Source organism: Vipera berus, assembly GCF_964194415.1.
Source record: "Vipera berus genome assembly, chromosome: 1".
In the NCBI taxonomy this organism is placed as follows: Eukaryota; Metazoa; Chordata; class Lepidosauria; order Squamata; family Viperidae; genus Vipera; species Vipera berus.
In genome coordinates, this window is record NC_138202.1 from 321,865,288 (window position 1) to 321,892,204 (window position 26,917).

Sequence of the window (26,917 nt, forward strand, 5' to 3'; positions counted from 1 at the left end):
TTGAAAAAAAGAAAAGAGAAAGAAAAAGCTTTGTGGCATAGACCAAAGGGTGTATAAGTGGCCAGCGAAAGCGTGGAAGCTTTTCTTCTTTTTTTAAATCATTTACGTGTTGGATGAAGCTGAAAGCTGCCAGATAGCTTCTTTTCAACAGCTTAGAGTTACTGTTGGGAACAGATCCATGTATGGAAGCAAAAGCAGAAAAGCAGAGATAAGCCGCTATCCAGCTATGCAAACCATGTTTCAAGACACTTAAAGGACAAGCGTGCAAACTCTTTTCTTTCTGGTAAATTTAGAGAAGTGAACACATGAGGCTTTTGTTCCATTGAACCTACGCAGAACTACTGAGTCTTGACAGTGGTAAGTGAGGAGGGAAAAAAAACTCATTTATGTTGCTTTCCGTAAATGTCTAGATTTTAGTAAAACAATATCCTTAGAAGCAGTATTTACACTTGAGGCTTTCAAATGCTTCATAAGAGGAAGCATTTAGTTGATGGCTCCCCAAGAGGCAGAGAAATCTTTGGGGGGATCTCTGTTGAAATTTCTGAACTGGCTATTTCTGATTCGTTGCATTGGGAATAAGGTAGAAAGCCACTGTGTTATATTTTTTTTATATGTAAGCACAAATGCAAGAATCTTGTAAAAGCATCTTTGCTTTAATTTTAACCCACTATGTAGTTGAACACTAAATATGTTGAGCAAAAGAGTGTAGGATGCACTTTTCATTTTCATCAGCAACTCTGTGTCTTTTGGCAGACGAGGCTTTTCTGATGCATATCAGAGCATTCATTACATCCTGTTTCAAAACACTATCAGACTGCTCTCAGGAGCATTATAGTGTTGTGAACAAGTCAATTGCTTTAAAACTGCTGCACACATCCAATGCTCCTCTATGTCTATGGGAAGACTTCAGGAATGCCAGTACTTCTGTAGGGAAATTTCTCCGTGACATGCTGTATTTTATATTCTATGTAACAATATATTTTTTTAAAAGTTTCTATCTCTAAGAAAGACTATCATTCCTAGTATTGGATTATCATTATCATTATTTCACAGAAAACTTGTCTTTTAAAACTTTATGTATATTAAGGAGCGTGTGTGTGTTTTTGTGTGTTGTGAGAGAGAGAGAATGAACTTGAAAGTCATCTTTTAATTTTCAAAAAAGTTAAGTTAGGAAGTTCTGGTTCTTCATAATTTTAGATGTGGGCGCATGAAATGCTGATGGAGATTAGAAAAGCTGTTCTCATTTAGTTATTAGTACTAAGGTGAGGAGGTAGTCAGAGCTGTGATAAAGGGGAACTTTCCTCTTTATCCTTTCTACAAAAATAAGGTATTGACCCTGAGATGCTCCCCAAGGTTCTGTTTCAATTTTGAATTCTTTGTTGGGTAAATTTTAGGGCACTGAATTCTGATTTAATCATATTATGAGTCCCTGTATTTATAACAATTAGTCTTACATTAATCACCATTGATTTCAGCAGAGATTCTCGCTGTCTAGCTCTAACTCTAATAACCCAAATATTTACATTTTCTATGTCCTAAAATTCTTCCTTTATTCTGCCAATATTCAAAATATAATTATGCAAAGGAAAAATGTATTTTATAAAGCTTATTTATCTTCCTACTTAATAAGTGCAAAAATTTCTGGATCTTTCTTCTTAATAAGATACATACATTTCTGGAGAAATGCTATTAGTCACATTGGCTGGCTTTATTGAACAAAATGTAGGATTACAAAGCACATAAACCATAAATCATGGTTTACAAAATTTAATAGTTAACTTCAGATAATATGCTAAATCAACACTAATAAATCTCATTATGGTTTTGTGTCTATGAAATGCATAGACCAAAATAAAATTGCTATAAAAAGTTGCCATAAAATTGCCCTGTTCAAGGTGACCAAAGGGGAACATTTTCTAATTTATAGAAATTTATCAGTATTGACTGAAATGTGGGGGTTGTCCTGTTTCTGTCCCTGGTGGGGTAAATTTCCAGCATTTCACTCAGAAGTCAAATGTGTTCCGCCCCCAAATAAAACATCTATGTGTCCTGGACAGAATTATCTTATATTCTGGAGATGTCTCATAGTGTGCATGTGCTAATGCTGTGCTAATGCATGAGGAAGCTGTGTAATCCTGAAAGAGAATTACATTGCCTCTTGATTCAGTACATTGGAATCAGTTTGTGGAGCAAAGTAACTGTTTAACTTAAAAAATGTATTATTTGCATATTTTAAAATGTATTTTCTTATAATTACTTAGAAGGACTTTGCATGACATATTTTCCTTAATGTTTAACATATTTAGATTAGTTCCGAGAAGCTGAGGCTCTGATAGGTAAATTTAAAATATTTCTTCTAAATGACCTCATAAAATAATCTTGAAAGAATCTAGTACTGTACATCTAGATACAGGAAAATTCACAAACATAACTAAGTAAAAACTAATAATTTTAATTCTATTATTTTGAACTGATATTATTAATTTAATAAACAAGAACATTTGGATATAGAGCAAAAATGCCCTAAGAACAACTATTGCCCCTTATAGGAATGGTCTCAATACATGATTTTTGGTTATCCACATTAGCAACTTACACTGTTCTGCAGCCATCATTGTGGTGATATTTCATAATGCAAACAAACTTTGAATTGGCTCAACAATGCTTAGATAATGCTATAAAAAAGTAGCATGGACAGCCCCTCTTGTTCACATTTTCCAAAAGAGCCCTATACTGTGCATTTATTGGCTCCAAGCTGCCACCATTTTACAACACCCCTGGAATTCCCCACTCAGAGTAGCCATTAGCTATGGTAGTTGAACATTTTGGAAGCTTTGCCTCTAACACAGTGGAAAGCAAAAGTAAGAAGAGCATCTGGCTTGTTTTAGGTGGCACTTACAAGCTCTCAGTGGGTTTTGTTTGCTATCTCCCCTAATTAGAACTAATCTACCAGCCTACCTCAATGGTGCATTTTCAAAAGGCAACTGGACTGCTTTTTTCTTGAGGAAAAATCCAGTTGCCTTTTGAAAAAACACCTTTGAGACCATTATGACTTGGATGACTGAGAATTTCCACAGACATTCACCTATCTCAGTTTCTCTAAATGTTTCCCTGTCATTCAAAATTTATAGAAGAAATGATGATTACAGTTGGCAATATATATATAACAAAATGGCTGTCTTTACACTATCATACTTGGAAAGGCAAGATGTTGATAACAAGACCTATGGAAAATTTGCAACTTATTTAAAATTGAACAGGGAGCAAGAAGTAAGGAAAAGCATGCAGAAATTCAGGCATGACTGAACTCTGCTAATGAGTAAAGGTCTTTATATAGTAGATGATTTATTTATGGGGCCAATAGATTAAACTCTAATGAGAATGTCCAAAAGGTGGCAATATTTCTAAACATTGCAAGCAATGAAATTGTCCCATTAACAACTTTGTCAGATCAGGAAAAAACTGATTGATTATGAGTCCTCAAGCTGCTGGCAAGTCTTAGCAACCACATAAATTTTCTTCATGATGAAATCTGCTCCTTCAGCAATTTCAATGTTGCACTCATGGTTACTGTACCTGGGTCTATCCACCTTGCTTCTGGTCATCCTCTTCTTCTCTTTCCTTCCACCTTTCTCAGCATTAAAGCCTACTCTAGGAAGCTAGATCCTTGCATAATGTTTCTCAAATAGAATAATCTGAGCATGGTTATTAGTGTCTCAAGTGAGAATTCTGGATTGATTTCTTCAATGATCCTTTTTCCCCCCACTGTGTTTACTTGGCTGTCCATGGTATTCCCAGAAATCTTTTCCAATACTGAAGTTCAAAAGCACCAATATTCTTCCTATCTTGCTTCTCCAAAGTCCAACTTTCACTTCCATAGAGAGTCATAGGGAACACCATTGCTTGCACGATTCTGATCCTTGTATGTATAATCACATGACAACACTTTTCATGGCCTTCATAGTTGTTCTACCAAGGGCTACCCTGAAGTATATTTCTTGACTGCTCGTTCCTTTACTGTTGATTGTTAATCCTAAAAGACAGCAGTTATCCTCTACTTTGTTATCTTCATTGTAAATTCTAAAGCTGACTGACCTGTTGTTATTAGTTTGTTAATCTTTATATTTAATTTTACTACCATTTTTATTGTGCTACTTGACTTTTATTACTAGGGCTTGCAGCTCCTTTGTATTTTCAGCTATTTAATTCCATTTATATCCTGCCCTTCTCCGAAGACTCAGGGCGGCTTAGAAGCTTAGCAGTAGCCTTCATTCTATGTATATGCCTGCTTATTAGGGCTTTCACACACACCCCAAGCGGCATTATTACAAAGTCAGCTTAATTGCCCCCAACAATCTGGGTCCTCATTTTACCTACCTCGGAAGGATGGAAGACTGAGTCAACCTTAAGCCTGGTGGGATGCGAACCTGCACTAATTGCAGGCAGCTGGTGTTACTTATAAGGAGGCATTAGCCCACTGCTCCAGCAAGGCTCTATCAGGGCAGTATCATCAGACTAGTGCATGAAACCATGTTCATCTTCTTCCAATCCTGCTCCCTTAACATATATTCATCAAATATGTTGGATAAATAAGGGAAAATATAAAATCTTGTATCAATCCTTTGCCAACATGGAACCACTCTATTTCACCATGTTCTGTTTGTATGTCCTATATCAGGGGTATCAAACTCAATTTCATTGAGGGCCACATCAGCATTGCGGTTGCCCTCAGGGGGCTGGGTGGGTGTGGCCTGGGTGGGTATGGCCTACTGGGTGGGCATGGCTAAAGTGCATATGGCCTACTGGGTGGGCATGGCCAGCTCTACATCATTCGCATCAAGGGTGCCTATGAGGGCCTGGGCAGGAGTGGGACAGATCTGAGGGTCTCTGGCAGGAGGAGGGTCTCTGGGCCAGGGCCAAGGCAGTGGGGGCCGTTCCCTCACTGTTTCCAGGATGGCTTCGCGGGCCGCATGAAACCACTTCATAGGCCGGATCTGGCCCCCGGGCCTTGTGTTTGACATGTCTGTCCTATATAGTAGTTTATCATGGAGATAATGAGGTGTTCTAGGATTCCCATTTTTCTGAGCACTTTTTGCTGTTTGATGCGATCAACACATTTGAAGACCTTTCCATTATGAATGAAGCACAAAAATGTGAAACCTTTTAATTTAGTTATATAACTAGTATGTTTATCAAAGAAAAGAGAGCTTTCTGAAATGTATAGCATTCATGCAGGACTTCAGAAACTGGATGAAACATTTTCATTATATTTAACAGTCACCCTTTCAAATGATGTTAGGTCAAATATTTCTTCAATTTCCATACATCCATTTCCCACCCCCCTAGATATCTCGGAAGAATATTCTAGCTTTCAGGAGACGGTAACTTCATAAAATGATTATCTTATCTTAAATATATACACTGTATGGAATCTGCCTTCCTATAAACATTCTAATGAAACTTTAAATAACATGCAAGTTCTCCAACAGCATTCCTACTATAGGACCAGATGTGCTTTGGAACACTAGCATACATCTTGCTTTTGTGAAGGATGAAGAGTCTGTAGATTCCAGATGTTTTTAGATTTCAGTAATCTCTCCAGAAGTTAACTGTGCCTATAATGGACATTTCAGGTTCCACAGTAGTCCCTAGTTATAGATAGGTGGCACGCAGAGCCCTCTCTGTGGGCATGAGCGCCGTTGCCCCAGTCCTAGGCCTTCAGCTGGGTTTTATAAAACCTTTTTGCTTTAGGCCTCTGCTGCCATGTGCAAAAAAAAAGTTTCAATCAATCAATCAATTTCAACTTCTTGCAGGAAAAAAAAGATCTCATAAGGTTGGAATTGATTGGTTGAACTTTTTAGTCCCATCCAGTCTGCTGTTACCACCACAGCCACACCCACTCAGTGGGGCATACGCACCCAATGGCCACATCCACCCAATGGGGCATACGCACCCAATGGCCACATCCACCCAATGGGCAACACCCACCCAATGGGCCATACCCACCAGATACCCAATGATACATAAGTGGGTTTTGGGTTGCAGTTTGGGCACTCAGTCTCTAAAAGGTTCACCATCACTGTGTTAGAGCTTGCTTGTCCCATTCCAAAATATACATATATTTCCTGTTTTGTTTTAGTAAAAGGAAAGGAGGGTGGATTATATACCTTTAAGTCCTTAGGATATTTAATTTTGTATTTCCATGTATTACACACCTAATGTAGTTTACAATTTATCTTTGATGTGCTCAAAAGCCCTGCTTGATTTCTTCCAACAACTCTGATAAGCTGCCATTATTTATTAAAAGACTTTGCATATCTTTCTGTGCAACCATTAGCTACACCATCTTATCATGTCATTGGCTTGTGACTTCCCTCTCCAAAAAGAAGACAAACCAACCTCATGAGATGCTGACAAACAATGGACAAAATTTTAAACAAGTGCCAGATGCTTTCAAAATTTACAGAGCTGTTCAAAGGAACCAGTGAATTTAGAGCAAGTTCATGACAAGCCTTAAATCACGTTGAGCATGCAAGGTGAATGTGACAATGAGTTCCTGATTCATCTATGATGTGGCTATATACCAGAATTCAACATTATCACTTTGTGATATATTGAGCCAATTGTATTTCTCTCTGGGGTCATGCCAAAGTGATGCAACCTGCATTTTGGTCTCCCGTTTATTGTGATTCAGCGTTAGCCTGTGGTTCCGGCAGCTGAGTTGGACGATTCTGAAGAGGAGGAGGAGGGGTTTGGAGAGCCTTTGGTGTCAGAGGAAGGGTCTGATGCACAGCAGGACTCTCAGCCTGGCCCCTCCCATCTTGTTCAGACTCAACAGTGTGAGCATGAGGGATTGGAAGAAGACGATCCACAGCTGGCTCTGTTCAGGGACGCTAGGAGTAGGAGGCAATCTAGCAGAGCAGAAAAGCAGAAGGCAATGAGGCAACTTGGGAGAAGGCAATGAGAAGCCACGCCTTGGGACTGCTGATAAAAGGGGAAGGTGTGGGAGGTGCTGGTTGCTGAAGGCAACCGTTTGAAGATCTTCTGCTAGAGTCCTGGTCTGTTATTCTTGTTTAACTCTTGTTTAACCTTTTGGTTTAAGTCTTGTTTGAACTTTTCGTTTCACTTTTGTTTGAACTCTTTGGAAATAAATTTGGTTGGGTTGTTTCCAGACTGTTGATTATAAAAATGGGTTGTCCCTGACATTCAAACAGGGCCAGTAGGCTGGAACAGAACACCATTAAAAAATTTATGTTTTGGGCCAAGGACAGGCTGCCATAGATCACAAGAGGACACTGCTCTTTATGAATATGCTATGCTGCAGGACCCTTAAAGATAATTTTTGCCAGCTGATAGGTAGGTCTGAGAAGATTCGCTATACTTTTCTCCCCTTAATTACATCAGTATATTATAAATTCAAAAAAGAAAGTGTAAAATTATTTCCTTCCTTTAAAGAATGTACAGCTTTGGAAAGATTGTGTAGCATATTTAAGGGTGATATTTTCCCATTCCTAAATAATATAGTATTTGGAGGAGGAAAGCCTGTTTGTATGACGGCTTGTTAATAATATTTCATTTTCTTCTAATGTTAAATGTTATTTTTGCAAAAGAAAGTACAGAAACTAAAAGTTAATATTAAAAGAGTTCAAAAGTATTCAAGAATAAAAAACAATAAAAAAATTCAAAGGGAATTATAAATGTGTAATCTTCAGCTGAAATAAAAACATTTTAAATATTCACACTAGATTACATCCAAAACATATGTACTCATATAAATAAGAGCAATCTAGTGGAAAATACATTATTATTAATCTTTTTATCTATTTGTTAGCTGTGCTAACAACTGTGCAAGACTGAGGGAATGATTACTCCAAAGTCATTTGGTGAATTTAACAAAGAGGGATATATTCCAATATATCCAAGTCCAACACTTTAACCATTATCTCACAGTTGCTTTCCATTATCTTCATTATCAATTATTAATGACTTGTTGAAATAAGCTTTAATCTTTTTTTTACTTTACAAAGAATTCTACTGAGAATGATATTTATCAAATTCAGAACCCAATTTGACTTCCCAGACTATGTTGAGACCTTCAAGGCAAACTGTCACAGTGGTTTAAAAGATCAATATTATGTTGATGAAATTATTTTCCATTAAATAGAGATACACCATTAAGATATACACGATTCTTCAAATGTTATTAACACTTTTGACTGATGTTTGATAGGATTGTTGATAGAAATCAGAAATTGTTCTATAACACTTCCTAATTCCTCGTCCTCTGCTTCCTACATTTGACAAGTTGTCCACTTCTACTGAAGTGGAGCTGAGCTGTAAAAGAGAAATCTCAAATTCCTTAATTAAAGCCTGCTTGCCAGCCAGCATTCCAAAAAGAACAGCATGTGAACGAGGCTCTGTAGTGAGTAAATGTAGATTTAGAAGATATACTTGGCATTCCAGAATAAAGGCATTGTGTCTGATGTTTTGCTTTTTGTTTTGCATCCTGCTGAGTAATATTGTCAGGTCCTTGGCAGAACAAATTCTTCATTTTGTTAGCTTTCCTAGTAAAAGCTTTGAAAGTAAGGTTAGTTACGTGTTTCTTAATATATTCATCTATTGCCATTTTTAATCTACAGTATCTTATATTGAAGTGGATAGAAATCTTTGATGTGTATTTGTATATCTGTGAGCAAGCACATCTACAGGCCAGAGAAGCAAATTATTTTTTTCGGTATTAATTATGCTTTGGAGTAAAATTATGCTAGTAGTCAATCATGATTATACTTATATATTACTTCCAAGCTAAGAAAAGCAATGTGTTCTGAATCATAAGTGTTGAGAAACATGGCTAGTACAGCTATGTTTGTGAGCTTCTTTAGGTCATGTTTGTTTCCAGAAACAACTGATGAGCAGGCATGTCAAAATTAAGACATCACATGATGTTGGGCAACGTATCGCGACTTTTTCCCCATTGCCGGCAATGGGGGTGGTGGTTTCAGCATGATGGATCCGGCCCGCGGGCTGGCAATTTGACATGCCTGAAATTGAGTGATAAATCCTTAAGAGTTTTCAGTCTGATCCAGCAGGGCTATAAATTGTTATAGGTTTATGCGGACCTTATGCAAATCCCTCCAACTCTGTGCCTTTTATTCTTACTCTGCTTGAGGTTCTTGAATTCACACCACTGGTGCACTACCCACACTTACTTTACAAAAAATGGTCACCTCCTTTTACTAGATTCCTTCCTTCCTGTTCTGTACCAGCCTGCTACCAGCCTTGCAGAAAAGGCAACCCCTTTACAGACGGCAAGAGGCTGGAATACGTCTGCCAAATTTATTACAAAAACAAACAAGACACGAACCAAGATACTGGAGCTTTGAAACACTATCTGAGTGGTTGCTTTCAGCAAACCAGCCCTCCCCACACAAGTCCTTTATAAAGAGTTCAGGGTGTGGCTTCTCTCTCCCTCCTTCCGAGAAGCCCCATTGCCTTCCTCTGTTTACTCCTACTTGACTGCCTCCTGCGTCGGGCGTCCTTGAACAGGGCCAGCTGTGGGTCATCTTCATCCACGCTGTCAGGCTCACACAGCTGGGTCTCCACCAGGTAGGAGGGGCCTGGCTGGGGGCTCTGCGGAGCCTCAAAGCCATCATCAGCAAGTTCTTCAACACCCCCCTCCTCCCCCTCATCTGAGTCATCCGACCCAACTGCCGAACCCACAGGCTGACCCTGAATCACAACACTTCCTTCCTTCCTTCCTTCCTTCCTTCCTTCCTTCCTTCCTTCCTTCCTTCCTTCCTTCCTTCCTTCCTTCCTCCCTTCCTCCCTTCCTCCCTCCCTCCCTTCCTCCCTTCCTTCCTTCCTTGAATATACAGTGAATTTGTAGTGACCTTTACTTCTAAAGCACTTCCCAATCAATTCAACTTCCAGCTAGACAGAGCGGTGAGTTTTTGTCTGAAGAGGGAGAAAATCTTTGATTTAAAGATTTGCCTCTGCTTAACTGTACCTAAATATGCAATCTGGAAAGATCAAGATTCAAACTTGGGTCTGACAGCTCCCTTTCCTTGAGAAACACTGTGCTATACCCCTGAAATTTCCTCAGCCTTTAAAAGGAGAAAATGAGTCACATCCTCTATAGTGGAGGAAATTCAACTCCAAACAAAGCAAGACTGAAGTGGAGGGTGCAGCAGTGGGTGCTGCTATTCCTGTTTTGTTCATAGTGAAAGAGGCAGAGCAGGAGAAACAAAGTTGGTGTAAATTGCTACCAAACTATAACTAAGGCATCACTAGAGAAGCTTTGATCAGTCCTCCTATAGCAGGGGTCTTCAAACTTGGCCCTTTTATGACTTGTGGACTTCAACTCCCAGAATTCCTCAGCCAGCAAAGCTGGCTGAGGAATTCTGGGAGTTGAAGTCCACAAGTCATAAAAGGGCCAAGTTTGAAGACCCCTGTCCTATAGGGTGTCACAGAAATCTCACACCTCTGCTACAGCTTTTCCTCCAGCTAGAGGGTATAAGGTATGTGTCCTTCTTGTGAAGAAAAAAGATGGGGAGAAAGTTTCCCCCTTGGTCTTCCCTAACCTGGCACTCAGAAGCAGCCCTGCTACTCCTATCTCCGTCTGGCATTATCCTTCATACTATGTGAAAAAGTATCCTGGAATTTTCTGGAACAGGTTTTTCTGGTGGGATGACTTCGCCAAACCTGTAATTGTCCTGGACAGTCCACATGTATGATTAAATACCCACACACATTCATTTAGGCTTTACAAGTATGCCTAAAATGTTTAAATCTCAGCTGTTGACAACTTCTGACAGACTTTGTAGGAAAGAAAGACTTGGGAGTTAAGCAAGGAGAGATTTGAAGTGGAAGTCAGCACAGAGTACCAGAGCTATAAGCTATCAATATTTCTCAACCTTAGCAACTTTAAGATATGTGGACTTCAGTTCTGGGAGTTGAAGATCACATATCTTAAAGTTGCCAAGATTGTGAAACACTGTATTAACTAAGAAAGCCAGCTTGGTATAGTGGTTAAAGCATCAGGCTAGATACAGGGAGACTGTGAATTCTAACCCTACATTAGGCACAAGGCCAGCTGGATGACTTTGGGCCAGTTAACTCTCAATCCTAGGAATCTTGCCAAGAAAACTGCAGGGATTAGTCAAGGCAATTGCTAGGACTCAATATTGACTCAAAGGCACACACACCAATGAGCTAATCTGGAAAATCAAAATATATTCTCAAAATATATTTTGCAGGGGGTTGGACTAGATGACCTCCAAGGTCCCTTCCAACTTATTATTATTATTATTAAAAATAATGGCAAGCCACTTTTGTATAGCTTTTAAGAAAAAAAATGTGACTGGATGGTTTTATCTTTAAGCTCCCCCCAGCCACTCCCAAAAAGAGTATACATCTAATTGCAGAAAATAAAGCTGTGAGAATGGCAAGGAAAAAGAAATCTTAGTCCAAAGGTGCTTTTTTAGGAGGCAACTGAACTTTGTTTTTCTTTGAAAACATTTCACTTCTCATCCAATAAGCTTCTTCAGCTTTGAATGGATGGTGGGGAATGAAAAGATTTATATTCCTTGCAGACAGCTGGTCAGTTGCATTCTTTTAGAGCAGGGGGGTCAAACTCCCAACCTGCGGGCCGGACCGGAAACCACGCCCACCCCATTGCCAGCAATGGTGAAAAAGTTCCGATAAATTGCGCGACGTCACGTGACATCGCGAGTTTGACATGTCTGTTTTAGAGAGTCATTGAGGGCATTTGGAGGTTTACCTGTGTCCTCAGGGTCACCTGAGTGGTGCAAATGTGTGTGGAGACTTTTTGGCTGCAGAATGTTTTTTGCCCTATGTCCCTTTACTGTTGAAGACAGGTGCAGGCTGTTGCGGATGAGGTTGTGTTGTCTGCATCTCAAACTGAAGCACAAATGGTTCCTGTAGTCTGCAATGTTTTCTGGAAATCCTTTCATACTCCTGCACCATTTGAAGGGTGTTCATCCCAAAGTACATAGCTAAATGTCTATGGAGATTCTCAGTCATCCAGGTCATGGTTGTCCCAAAGGTGCTTTTTCAGGAGGCAATTGGACTTCCTTGTTTTTCTTTGAAGACATTTCTCTTCCCATCCAAGAAGCTTCTTCAGCTCTGACTGGATGGTGGGGAAATTCGCACAATGGCCTCAATGACTCTGTAAAAAATACAAATGACCAGCTGTCTGCAAGGAATATAAATCCTTCAATTCTCCACCATCCAGTCAGGGCTGAAGAGGCTTCTTGGATGAGAAGCAAAATATCTTAAAAGAAAAACAAAAAAATCCAGTTGCCTCCTGAAAAAGCACTTTTGGAGCAGCGATGACATGGATGACTGAGAATCTCCATAGGCAAAGAAATCTTAGGTTTCTCTGATCTCATGTGAACAAAATCCCTCCAACTCTGTGCCTTTTTTCTTACTGTACTTTAGGTTATTGAATTCACACTACTGGTGAACCCACACTTATTTTAAACCAGGGGTGTCAAACTGCTGGCCCGCGGGCCGGATGTGTCATGTCGAAACTGTGCACACTCCATTGCCAGCAATGGAAAAAAAGTCACGATACATCGTGACATGTCACGTGACATTGCGAGTTTGGCACTCCTGCTTTGAACACATACAAACCTTTAGTTTAACATTGTGTCTATGGAATGTCATGAATAAATAGAATGGATTTCACTTCTTCCCTCAACTATCCTAGAATTTTTAAAAAGTTTTGTTCAAATCAAATGCATCTTTAATTTGATTTAAAAATGGTTCTCCTTCATTTTCTAGTTGACATTAACAAGATATCCCCATGGCTCCAAAAAGCAAAGAAAGAAACTCAGAATTGCTTTTTAATGTGAAAATGCCTCTTACTGTAAATAAACCCTGAACTGCTTTCATCTCATTCAATAGCTAAAGCACATCACATTACATGTATTTCTCACTAAGGCAAACAGTACGTAGCTAAGAGAATAACAAGCATCAGTTGGTGCCTGATGAAACTAACATCATAGAGCAGTTATCACAAATCATTTTCTCTTATCACAGCAGGCAATTACCCAACACTGAGTGGGTGGATGTTAAGGCAAGAAGCCTTATAAATGTTATTTAAACTGTTCTGAAAAACCATGTTGAATTCCTTCCCAACTCAATGCATATCCTCCCTGTTTTTATGAATTATAAGATAATAGCTGTTGCAAAGATAAGCGTTTGGGGGTTCAGCACTGTGGAAAATGGTCTGATGAGCACATGTATCATTTCCTGTATGCCTATGTTGTTACATACTTTCCACATTCTTGAGTGGTGAGATCGGCTAAGGACAATATTACCAAGATTTTGCTTCCTTGGAAAGTCAGTGCATAGGAGATTTGCGACACTTCTATCATATTTGGCTTACTTACAAATATTGAAAGAACATAAGTGGGAACAAGCAGCAGTATGCCTGGCTTTAACAGAGGTTCTAGAAGGCCTAGCCTTGAATATTATAGTTAATCACCACATTCTCAATTTCTATGATTCTCAGTTTCCAACTACTGTTTTTCCTTATAAACCTGTATTGATCTGCTTTTTTTTTCTTATGGTGCCAAAAATGTATTTGTCTTAAAAACGTACATAAGCACTTATGTACCATAAGTCCAACTAGCTCACAGAACAACAATGAAACCATAAAAATCAAAAGGGAAACTCCTGGGACTTCAAGCCAATACTTTTGGTTTTCATTATATCCACATTCAACTGTATTCTACCTCAGCACTAGGAGGTTGAGGCTTGTTATATCTCAGGAGGAAGGGTGTTCCATAGGACAGAGGCTGTCACAGGGAAGGTGCACTTCCTAAACTCCCTAAAATACAGCACTGAATGGAAGGAATCTGGAGATTGCTAACCTGATCAGACCTGATGGAATGAACAGATTTCAGGGAGAGATGGTCCCAGAAATAATCTGGTCTCATGCCATTTATGGCTTTAAAGATGACAGCCAAAGTCTTGAATTTCACTAGGAAAGAAACTGAAAGCTAGTGTGACTCACACAACAGCAATGTAATTTTGGAGAACCATGGAACACCCAGAACTGCACATACTGCTGCATTCTGAGAACCAGTGTCTATTCAATTTGAATTAAAAACATTATATGATTCCCCCAAATCCCTTCCAGTTACAGCAGAAGCAATACAGCAATCTTTGGTAATCAAGATACTATCTTTACTTTCCTCCAATACTCATAGCATGGTCATAGATCTCCTAATAATTAAATGGATATTTCATTTACACCCAGTTGTGTTCATTAAGATTCCTTCCATGTGATGTTACTTTGCTTTATTGAGAATGCTCCCTGTTCTTAAGAAAAGAGGAATGTCTGAGGCAATTAATCAAGAGTCACATCTCTTTACACCATTCTGGCCCTTCTAGGAAATTAATGTTTAAATGTGTGCATTGATGTTTTCCCCCTTAATGTATACCAAACTCTGGAAGAATATATATAATGGTTGCTGGAATTGGGTATGTCTAGTTTAATGAAGAGAAGGACGAGGGGTGACACGATAGCAGTGTTCCAAAATCTCAGGGGCTGCCACAAAGAAGAGGGAGTCAAGCTATTCTCCAAAGCACCTGAAAGCAGGACAAGAAGCAACGGATGGAAACTAGTCAAGGAGAGAAGCAATCTAGAACTAAGGAGAAATTTCCTGACAGTTAGAACAATTAATCGGTGGAACAACCTGCCTCCAGAAGTTGTGAATGCTCCAACACTGGAAGTTTTTAAGAAGAGACCGGACAACCATTTGTCTGAAATGGTATAAGGTTTCCTGCCTGAGCAGGGGGTTGGACTAGATGACCTCCAAGGTCCCTTCCAAATTATTATTATTATTATTATTATTATTATTATTATTATTATTATTATTATTATTATTATTATTATTATTATTATTATTATTATTATTATTATTATTCCTAAAGCCATTACTTTGCTGTTTTATTAATAATAATTCTATTAATCTCTGTTAATTTTTCTATCTCAACCTTCTCAGATGCTCCCACTGAATTATTTTCAAGAAGGAGAGACTGTCTGCACAGCTCCTTCTTCTTATACTATATTCACATTTTTAGACCTTGATATTCAAGTGGTCAGGTAAAACAAATGTAGTTGAACTGGAGTATCGCATTTTTAATATGTTGATGACTTTTTAGCTACCTGCCTGTCTTTTGATGAATAGATATTAATTTACAATAAACATGCTTAATCAATAAACTGATTATCTGGGCCCATACCAATCGGGTTTCTGGCCCGGATACAGCACGGAGACGGCATTGGTTGCGCTGGTGAATGATCTCTGGCGGGCTCGGGACAGGGGTTGTTCCTCTGTCCTGGTCCTATTAGATCTCTCAGCGGCTTTTGATACCATCGACCATGGTATCCTACTGCGGCGTCTCAGGGGGTTGGGAGTGGGAGGCACCGTTTTACGGTGGTTCTCCTATCTCCTGGGCCGTTCACAGTCGGTGTTGACGGGAGGGCAGAGATCCACCCCGAGGCCTCTCGTTTGTGGAGTTCCTCGGGTCGGTTCTCTCGCCCCTCCTGTTCAACATCTATATGAAGCCGCTGGGTGAGATCATTCGTGGTTTCGGGGTGGGGTATCATCAGTATGCTGATGATACCCAACTTTTTCTTTCCACCCCGAACCAACCCAGCGATGCCCTTGCCGTGATGTCCCGTTGCCTGGAGGCAGTCCAGGTCTGGATGGGGAGAAACAGGCTTCGTCTCAATCCCGCCAAGACTGAGTGGCTGTGCATATCTGCATCTCGGGCTAACCAGACTATTCCACCTCTAACGATGGGGGGGTGAGGTGTTACCCCCCGTTGATAGGGCTCGCAACTTGGGCGTCCTCCTGGACTCACGACTCAATTTTGAAGACCATATAGGAGCCGTGACCAGGGAGGCTTTTGCCCAGGTTCGCCTGGTGCGCCAGTTGCGACCCTATCTGGACCGAGATGCCCTATGCACAGTCACTCACACGCTCGTGACCTCCCGTTTAGACTACTGCAACGCTCTCTACATGGGGCTGCCCTTGAGGACCACTCGGAGGCTGGTGCAGAATGCGGCCGTGCAAGTTGTGATGGGGGTTTCCCGATACTCCCATGTAACACCTCTACTCCGCAAGCTGCATTGGCTCCCGGTTCCCCTCCGGGTGAGATTCAAGGTGCTGGTGATGACCTATAAAGCCCTAAATGGCTTGGGTCCAGGATATCTGAGGGAACACCTGCTGCCGGCATCAAGCTCCCTTCGTCCAGTGCGCTCCCACAGGGAGGGTCTTCTCAGGGTGCCACCGGTAAGAGATTGCCGGCGGACGACACCCAGGGATAGGGCCTTCTCAGTGGGTGCGCCTGCCCTTTGGAACCAGCTGCCAGTGGAGCTTAGGACTGCCCCCGACCTCCGTTCATTCCGCCGTGACCTGAAGACCTGGCTCTTCGAGCTCTCTGGCCCAGGCTGAGAATTTTAATTTTAATTTTAATTTTAACTGGGGTTTTATTTGTTCAGGGACGGATATAATTTTTTTAATTGTTTTTAACTTTTGTATTTTTGTTTTTAATCACCCTGTAAACCGCCCTGAGTCCTTCGGGAAAGGGCGGTATATAAATGTAATAAAATAAAATAAAATAAATAATGCTTATTGTCCTCCATCAACCTCCCATCCCAAAGATTTTAGAGAAAATTTCATAAAACATAGAAACTTAAAGCAAAATTGCTTTCTAAACTAAAATTCATTGGTAAAAGGTAAGGAGTCCGATATTTCTTTTGTAGTCTATGTTACAGTGCTATAAAAACAAAACAATTTCCAAAAATAATCTGATTAACTATAAAACTAAATGAGCTTATCCATTGCCTATATCAGGGGTAGGCAACCTCGGCTCTTTTATGACTCATGGACTTCAACTCCCAGAATTCCTGAGTCAGCTATGCTAGTCCATGAGTCATAAAAGAGCCAAGGTTGCCTACCCCTGGCCTAGATAGAGGAACACTTGGAAATATTATGTATTATATTTTGAAATCCATCATGGAAAAATCTGAACTATACCTTTTCCAAATATCAGTCTCATTAATTTATAATTTAGTCCCTCAATAATGAATCAATGCTTTGTTTAACTGAAGTTTAAATTGGATATAATTCTGAAATACAAGGTGGCTCTTATGCTTACATAGTCAACTGGACCCAATGTTTGAAAATATTTACAAACAAGATAATACTACATTTCAAAGGCAGAAATATAAACTATATCAAGTCATATTCCAACACCCAATGATGTCCCTTTGATTTCCAAAATCCCATTTGTTACTTCTGCCAATACCATCTCTAATTGTGAAAGCCACATGCTGTACTCAAGTCCTTTGCTTCCAATAGGACAAGTAAACCTAGATTTTATTTCTAAAATTTACCTTCCTAATGCATATTTTCCCATATCTATGTAAAGCTGGAGAATGTCTTATCAAAATCCCCAATAGATCTTTGAACATACATTTAGAGACTAAAGTATAGTTCTGATTGTTATCAAACAATCCAAGTAATACAGTGGGCCAAAGAATGGGATTCAAATGCCCTATGTCTAGAACTCTAGATCCAGAACAGACAGAAATTCAGTGGTAGAGAAAGTGCTTTGCATACCAAAGTTCCCCCAGAAGCAATTCTTGGTAATTCAAGTTGAGTCTGGAAATGGCATCATATGTGAAGCCATGGAGAATTACTGCTCATTCATGTATAAAGTACTAAATTAGATTGAACAGTTGTGTAAAACAGCTTTCTATGTTCTAAAGCATATGAAGGAAAAATATTAGAGCTGGTTCAGAATAAAGATGTGAATAAAGACTGTATTGTGATATGTATTGTGTTGTGTATTGTGATGTGGTGAGATTTAAGGATTTTTTTTAAAAAAAAAAAAACTAGAACATTTCTTAAACATTTTAACACCAAAAACCTTTCTTCCCAATTTTATCTTAACTTATATATTTGTTTGAAAACCAGGTTTGTAGCATAATCTTTGTCCTTTGTTACATAGTTTTCACAATAAATATTAATATATTTTTATATACTTTTTCACAGAACTTTTACTGTCACTAGCTCTCCATAGCATACTTGTTTTTCAGGAAAAGATTCTCTCATAGCTTGACTTTGTTTGATGGTAGTAATTGGAAGTTTCGCTGGAACCAGTACAGTAGCTAAATTTTTTCATATGTCTACTTCATTTAGAAAAGGAATTATATCTATTTTATAATACATGAGTTTTTTCATTTTACGTGTTCCTGTTTTGGGTTTCATGTACTAAAGAACTAGGATTACAAATTGCTCTCTCTGGGTTCAATAGGACAGGTTGCCAGCCATTCCTATTTTTTTCTATATGGTGTATCCATGTCACAATGCACCAAGCCATGAATGAATCAATGTTTTTCTACAACTTTGGTAATCCCACCACATTCATTTTTTGTTACTTAACCTTGACAATGGAGAATGAACAATATTAGTTGAGATCTACAAGTCACCTGGTCGTCTTTTGAGGCAGGGAGATAGGGAGGAAGACAGAGATGCCACTTTAGTTACTGTCACTCTGACGGTGCTACTACCGAGCAGAGGTTTTTCAAGCAAGACTGGGTTTGACTTTTCTACTTTGCTGCAAAGGGTAGGATGTCAGTAGCTGTAGCTGTGACTTTTTAATCTTTGCTGATTTATGGTATGCCAGTGAAGGTTACTGACTGATTATCAGAATGCTAACAAGTATAATTAAATGTTTTATAACAGAGTGTGTCTACCATAACTGGCCTTATGCTAATTGCTTATCTCCTAGACTCAGTGTTCTTCATTTATCAAATATTAATATTGCTGTGGTGCCTTTGATAGGTTTTCGTCCGTTGTGGGATAGTTTTGGAGGGAGTAATCAACTTCACTGTGCTGACCATTAATTTGCATCAGCTCTTATTAGTGGACCCCAGGATTCAAACTGGGAGCCCAAGGTTCATCTGTTCCTATATTTGTATATTTTAGTAGTGTTGGTACTAGAATTTGTTTAGGTATTTTCTTATTGAAAATAAAATCTCAATTATAAGTAGATTCTCTGAATTTGCTGAAAAGCTTCTGAAAAAGAACTGGAGAGATTGAGCAATATTTTTTAAAATGGAAAAAGAGTTAAATCCTACAAAGTGGAGGGCAGTTTGCACATTTTTTCTTCCTGTTTCCCTCCCGACTAATACAGTCTTATATCCTCCTTCAATACCCAAAGTAAGTTCCTCCTATTCAAGAGGCCTTCTTAGAACACCATGATGAGTTTCTCTGAACTCCTGTGGGAGGAATAATCACCCCAAATTGGACAAAAGAATCTTGAGTCATTATAAAAAGTCTTTGGCATGATTCTAGGCTGTTAGATTTCTCTGTGGTGAAGTTCAGACTGCTCAAGTGTGGTATGCTGTAAAATGGGGCTTGGTGGTGGGGGTCAGGGGCATGAGGTATCAAAGACCGCAGGGAGAAGAAAAATGAAGGAAATGAAAACAAAGATTACTTTATAAAGTTATCTTTCATCATCAAATGTTTTAGGTTCCATCCCAAGATAAATTAGTGTCAACGCTGCTAACATCGGATGTTCTTGTTTTGACAACAGATGGAAATGCAGCCATTTTCTCTATTGTTTTTAGAATTAGTTGCTGCTGGGAGGGGGAATGGGGATGAGAGCCCAGCTAGTCATAACAATAATAACTTTGGGCCCAGAGCTGATAGTGTTTTGGTGGGCTGGAAAGCTGGGGAGAAAGCCCACCTTCAAGCTAAATGGGGAATGTGATTTATGACTGCTTATTGGAGGAGGGAATTGCACTTTGTTACTCCGTATCCAGGGGAGAGGAATTTAGTTTCTGGTTTCAACTTTGCAGTGCCGATACTTTGTTTCTTAAATAAAAGATTCCTTAAGGTAAAAAATGCCTTGAAGTTCTTTTGAAGATTTTTATCTGTTGGAACTATGACAACTAGCTTTTCCTAGGAGTCACTTGTACAGAGATGTAAGAGCCATTTTAGATTTTTTTTTTCTCCTCTACACTCCCTACATTTCTGAAAATCAGGTCTAGAATCTTGTAAGATACTTTGAAAAATGGGTGCTACCAAGAAGAGAAGTAATCAGTGAAAAATTTCCTTTTCCCTATGTTTTTTTTATTCAGGCACTTCACTCATTCTGTTTACAAGGCTTATCAGTTACTCCAAGTGACTGTCACTTACATTTCCTAATTGTCTGTACCTAATTAAGAGAAAATACAAAGTGTGAAAGTAGAAATTCTGAAGATACAATTCTCATACATTGATTAACCTGTGTCTTGGGTTTTTCTTTAGGAAAGGGATAATGGGATATGAGCCATTACAAGCTGATACAAACTACAGGTAATTGCCGAGTTATGAGTATTCCCTTAGTGAACCTTCAAAGTTGAGTGATAAACACTGCAACATTCACCCTGCCTATTCCCTCCTCCCCCCACCCTGCTGCTGGGTAACCATAGGCATTAGGCCTGTGGATACTCACCTTGCTAAGATCTAGAGAGTCTTCTTTTCTTGGCCTGTTTTACTGCTTCAGGCCTTCGGTGTGTTTGCAGAGAATGGAGTGTTTGCAAGCTGATCACTACGCCTCCCCCCCATAGCCTTCCCCAGCCTGAGATACCGCATGTGCACTTAACAAACTGCACATTCAATTAGTGAATGCGTGGGCAAAAGTAGGGTGTGGTTGCATTCAAGGTATGCCATTCATTCCTACGAATCCTCAAATCCGCCCTGAGTCCTTCGGGAGAAGGGCGGTATATAAATAAAAATTTTTAAAAAAAGTTACGAATGGAATGGGCAGGCTCCATTCTATTCGTAACTCGAGGACTATCTATAATTTTACTAATGCTCCTGAAGAAGAAGTCCTGGAAAGGCTTGAGTGATTGACCTGCAACCCACTTTTTGCTCTCAAAGATGAAGAAAAAGAATGAGAATTTTTAATAGCTTTTATTAAGTTACAGTTAAAAAGATAAAAATTAATACAAGTTTAAAAAGAAAAGAATAAAAAGAAAAAGTGCAGAACAGAAAAATACAAAGAAAAATATAAAAGTAAAAATAAGAATATAGTAAAGGAAAAAATGTATAAAGTTTATAAATATATAAACTGTCCCCTTCATCACAAATATAAACAATTTTAGTAACATGACACCTTGTTTTGAAATACAACAAATGATGTCTTTTCCCCATATTCCAACTCTTTATCTACAAAAAAAAAAAAGCCTCATCATTCAGTCCTGGTCAGCAAAAGTCCAATAAGGGTTATGTGTGTGTGTGTGTGTGTGTGTGTGTGTGTGTTTGTGTGTATTCAAATTATGCTAAAATCAGTAGATTTCAGTAGATTTGTGTTTGACTTTATTTTCCTTTTCAAATCAAATTCTTTGATTGCTAAAAGTATAGCTTTTACAATGCATAATATATGAATTTCCTTTTTAAAAAATGAAGGTACTTACTCAGTCCTGGGTAACCAATTTTATGGCCACTGTTGAAGACATAACATTTGCAATTAAGTTCGATGAGTAGTTGATGAACTAGCAAAAGCAAAATCGGATGCATCCAAATTAACTGGCTGTGGGAAAGAAAATATTCTTTTCACAATGAGCTGGTAAAACTAAAGGAAAAAAAGATCAATCTACTTTCAGTTCATGTCAGTTTCATCCTTATGGTATTGTTTCTAAATTATGTTCCACATGATTTCTTCCTTAATATCTCATTTTTTTAAAAAAATATGGCAATTAAAATATACATGATCTATTTGAATATCATGTAAGTACACATTTGCATAGGGACGCGGTGGCTCAGTGGGTTAGGACGCTGAGCTTGTCGATCAGAAGGTCGGCAGTTTGGTGGGTCGAATCCCGAGTGCCGTGTAACAGAATGAGCGCCTGTTACTCGTCCCAGCTTCTGCCAACCTAGCAGTTCAAAAGCACGTAAAAATGCAAGTAGAAAAATAGGGACCACTACAGTGGGAAGGTAACAGCGTTCCATGTGCCTTTGGTGTCTAGTCATGCCGGCCACATGACCACGGAGACGTCCTTGGACAAGCGCTGGCTCTTCGGCTTTGAAACGGAGATGAGCACCGGCCCCTAGAGTCGGAAACGACTAGCACGCATGTGCGGGGGAATGTTCTGAACCAGCCCTCTTCTGGCCTTGAGTAAGGCAACCCCTATTCAGAAAGAAGAGACTGGAGAGCGTCCAAGGCTAAAAGGCATCTGCCAAGATTTAATTACGCAGTTAACAAAAACACTAGAGCTTGTCTTCTCAAGTGGAAAAGTTGCTTTCAGCAACCAGCCCCTCCCCAAACACTCCTTTTATAGAGAGCTCAGGGTGTGGTCTCCCTGTGCCTCCTCCCGAGGAGTCCCACATTCTTTCTTTGTTTGTTCCTGCTCGACTGCCTCCTGCGTCGGGCGTCCTTGAACAGGGCCAGCTGTGGGTCATCATCTTCCGCACTATCGGGCTCACGCAGCTGAGAAGAGGGCCCCGGCTGGGAACTCTGCCAAGCCTCCACGCCATCATCAACCGGTTCGTCTCCCACACGGTCCTCCTCCCCCTCATCTGAGTCATCCGACACATCTGAGCCGGCTGCCGAAACCACAGGCTGGCCCTGAGTCACAACAGGGAACCTTTACCTTTACCTTTGTATACATTTTTACCTTTACCTTTGTATACATCTTTACCTTTACATTTGTATACATTTTCTCACAAAATGCACATGTCACATATTTTAAGGTATGGCTTTCTAATATATTTCATATTAACACTACAGTGATTTCAATTTTAACTACAACACATTACTACTAGAGAGTTCCCCTGGAAGATTCTTTTTAACTTCACAGTCTTATATTACAGGATCAAAATATGTTCTGTTCTTTCCTTTTGAATTAAGGTTCTATACTCCCAGCTTCTTGGGTAATATCCAGAGAAGAGAGTGATATCAGTGTTCCTCACCTGAATCAAAAGTTGTGTAGGAATCTGCCAATACCTGAAGGCAATTATAAATTTGATGAAGATTGGAACTGAATTCTGCTAATATGAGGTGCTATGGATGGAGAAGTCTCAGGTCTGGGGATTAGGAAGGTGGACCATTTTATCTGAGTAGCACTTATAAATCACTCAAAGCTTCAGGTTCTCCTCTGTCCCATGTCATCATAAACCAAGGTTGACTGAGTCTACTTTCAGTGATCTATTGCCTAATTACCTCAGGATTAGATTACTCCAATGTGTTCTACATGGGTATATTCTTGAAAACAAACTGGAAGATGCTGCTAGTACCAAATGCAGCTGCTAAATTGCAAACTCAGGGAGCTAAATGGGATTATATTATACAAACAGGATTATATTATACTATAAAGGACTACCTATGAGCTATCAGACCTAACCAGATTGTTAATATTAACCTATATAATCAAGACCTGTTTATTTTTTGATAGACACTCTTCCCCACTACTATATTATTCATGTGCTAAGATCAGTTGGGGAGGTGCTACTTGGTTGCCTTCAGTGACTTCAATTTTCCCTCTGAAGGTTTTTAGGACTTTGCATATTCATAAATATGAGAAAAAACACTTATGATAAATAAATAAGAACCATAAATATGGAATGGTTCCCAAGGAAACTATTGCTAGCTCTCACGCTGTCATGTTTTATTTTACAGGAGTTTCTTTTATTGTTCATTTATTTCAAATGTATTATTACTATTTCAGTCATCATGACTGTGTATTGTTGATGGTTTTTCTTAAATTATTTTGGATTGTAGTTTATTTTCTATATTACTCTGAACTTCTTTGGGATAAACTTAATAAATAAGTAAATAAATGCTACTTTTATTTTATTTGGTTTTTACTTTTTGAGCCAAGAACTTCATTTTAGAATTCATCATGGAATCTAAAGGATAAATGTAACCTGATCCACAATCTGATTAGAACAATTTATTTTATATTGAAAATCAATGTACTCTGCAAACATGAGTGATGAGCAGATTTTTTCCCCCACATGAAATAGTTTAATGTAATATGTAAATAGAATAATGTATACTAGTACGAGCAAAACCTATCATTCTTCAGCAGATATTCCAGATAGAATGTTTCCCTTCTGGCCCATGCTGATCTGGATGTAAAGTGATCCACTGGTTTTTCAGAACTTAATCCTCTGAAGCGAAGATAGTTTGGTGGTATTGCAGACAGGATCCATCCCAATCTGTCCAGAACACAGTGAATTATTTCCAGTTCTGAGGATTTACTTCTAGAAAACTGCAGGATCGTTCCTGAAACAGCCAGATTGGTGTGATTATCATTAGAAGAACAAATAGAACATTCTGAAGTTCTCTAGATGTTCTGTTCCTGAAATGGAAGGTTTTTGCATACACATAAGTAATGGATATCAGGAGAATCCTGTACTAAATAAAAAAATTAGGATTGTTTATAAATTTATTAAAATAACTGCAGAAATTAGTACAATAACTTTCATAGGCCAAATATAGTATAATTTTAATAAAATATATTGAATGCTAAAATATTTTTTTTAATGTTCACAAATTTCTCTTTGGTGTACAACTTCTAATGAATATAGTTGTTAATATCAACTCCCCAGGAAACTTCCTTTTAATGTAAATTTCCCTGATGTAATTCTTTGTTGTATAAATTTCCCTAATGCAATCTTCTAATGAGTTTTCCAAATGTGTGTTTTTTTAATGTAACTATTTTTACTCATATGCCTCTGAAAAACATATATATTTCAGACTCACTACTGTTATTTAACCTGGGAAAGTAATGTTGGATGTCAGCACCCACCCACCCTTCTAGAGAAGGAAATATTTTGGGAAATATTAAAAAAGGCAGAATATTATATTTCCCCAAAGGATCTTAAAGGCAGAAAAGCAGTCCCAGTTTTTCTTAACAGCCTTTAATAGAAACTAAGGAGGCCAGCTCTGTAGAAATTCAGATTTGATAATCTCATTCAGAAAGAATGAGAAACTAGAAACTAGAAACATTCATGAGCAAATACTACGGGGCAGAAGCCCATTCAAGACAAAATATTTTGAAATCCCTTGCAGCAAAAGTGATAGCTAACAATAGGAGACTGATAGAATTAGAACCAGCAACCCATCACCCCAAAATCCAACACAGGACATAGCCATCAGCCACAGCCCCAGAGAAGCAGAACATGACCTTTAGGACATAATAGGATTAACCCACCACCATCAGAATACCAAAAGGACACACTCAAAAGTTCAGGTCAAAGTTCATGCCCACAGGAACAGGAACAACTCCAAACACAAAAGCCCAAGAAGGTATAAAAACCCACCACTCCCAGCTCCATGTGGTCGGCCACCCCAGAAACACATGCTATGTCACTGAAGTTTCTGGCGACTCAATAAACAGAACCTTCTTTCTAAAGCAGTTTCCATTTTGTTTATTCCCAGTTTGGACTGGACTGAAGATCTTTCTTTCGACAGGAAGATTTAATAAAGAAAGACTGTTCAATGTAACCTTTTATGGAGTTATTTTTAGAAGCATACATATCCTCAAAACTACTAACTTTTAGTGATTATGCATATTGAGGATAGGGCCATCCAGAGGAAGATCAAAAATTCAAGATGGTGGCCACAATCACATTATTATGGTTCGTCACACAGTCAGCGAGATGTTCAGACTGGATTTGGCATTTTTATCTATTTATCAAGTCCTTCCTAAAGATCTAGAATAGGCAGATGTGGATGTTTGATGGTACTAGAGATATCATTGCAGGATGTAAGCTATTCCAAGTAAAAGCTGCCTTTTGCAATTGACTGATGGTGAATTTGTCCATGCCGATGGTATTCAAGTGGTGCTCCAGTTGTTTTGGGATTGAACTCAAGGGGCCTATTACTATTGGTACTATCTTTGCCTTCTTTTGCCAAGTCATTCTATTTCTATTTGCAGGTCTTTGTATTTTGTTATCTTCTCCAGTTCTTTCTCTTCTCTTCTGCTGTCTCTAGAATACTGTTATTATTTGGACCTTTCTTCTGAGGACACTTGTGCTGATGGCATAGTACTCACAAAAATCAGAATTGTAGAATTGATATTGGAGAAAGATGGAAATGGTCTCCCTTGAATACTCAGTGGCTGAGCATTCTAATATAAGAGTACCTTAACAGGGCTACCTAGCTGCTTAGAGCAATTTGTAAATACAGTCAGCGTGAACAAAGAGCTTTTGAAATTAGGTTGCCTGGCCCAGCTGATCACAAGTCGCCTTTCCTCTTGGAAGAAAGCAAGAGGAAGAGCCAGCTTTTCAGGCTGGGCTGAAGACAGCATAAGTGTGGTTTAAAAGCACCAATATTGTGAGAATAGTAATTAAATACAATAATAAGAACAAAGCATTGCTATTGGTTATTGTAGCTCATCTTTCATTTTTATTGTAACCCATCAATTTAGAGTGAGGGGAAATAGAAAAACAACCAAGGATGTGTTCTGATGAGATAATACCATTTATAAGCTAAAGAATACTTTATTATTAATCAGTGGTATGACAGCCTGACACAGAGGAAGCTGATGGATTAGTACATTTATTTATTTATTGAAGATCTTTGGGGGGAAAAGACTAGAAAATTCATTTGGCTCAAAATGAAGTATTGCAACTTCTCTTACATAATCTTTTAAATTTATTCAAAGAAGTATCTAATTTTCAGACATCTTTATTTTCTAATTAAGCTCAACTTTGGCAATCAGTTCTGCCTCCAGGCTTCAGTCTCAACATTGCTGGATTCAGTTGATACTTTAAAAATGAATTTATGGAGTCTCTAGAATTTGCAATCTGATAATTTAATAAAATGTTATGCATGCATTTTGTGATTATCAGATCACAAATTCACTCCCTAAGGA

The 26,917-nt window shown here is 38.8% G+C and overlaps 1 protein-coding gene across 1 annotated transcript in view; it reads left to right on the forward strand.

The window, feature by feature from the left end:
• Window positions 1-221: 221 nt before the first annotated feature.
• SLC8A1 (solute carrier family 8 member A1) overlaps window positions 222-26,917 on the forward strand; it is a gene marked incomplete at its 3' end in the record, with an annotated part of 283,351 nt that continues 256,655 nt past the window's right edge. The window contains exon 1 of the mRNA XM_081312564.1: window positions 222-357. The remainder of the gene's footprint in view (window positions 358-26,917) is intronic.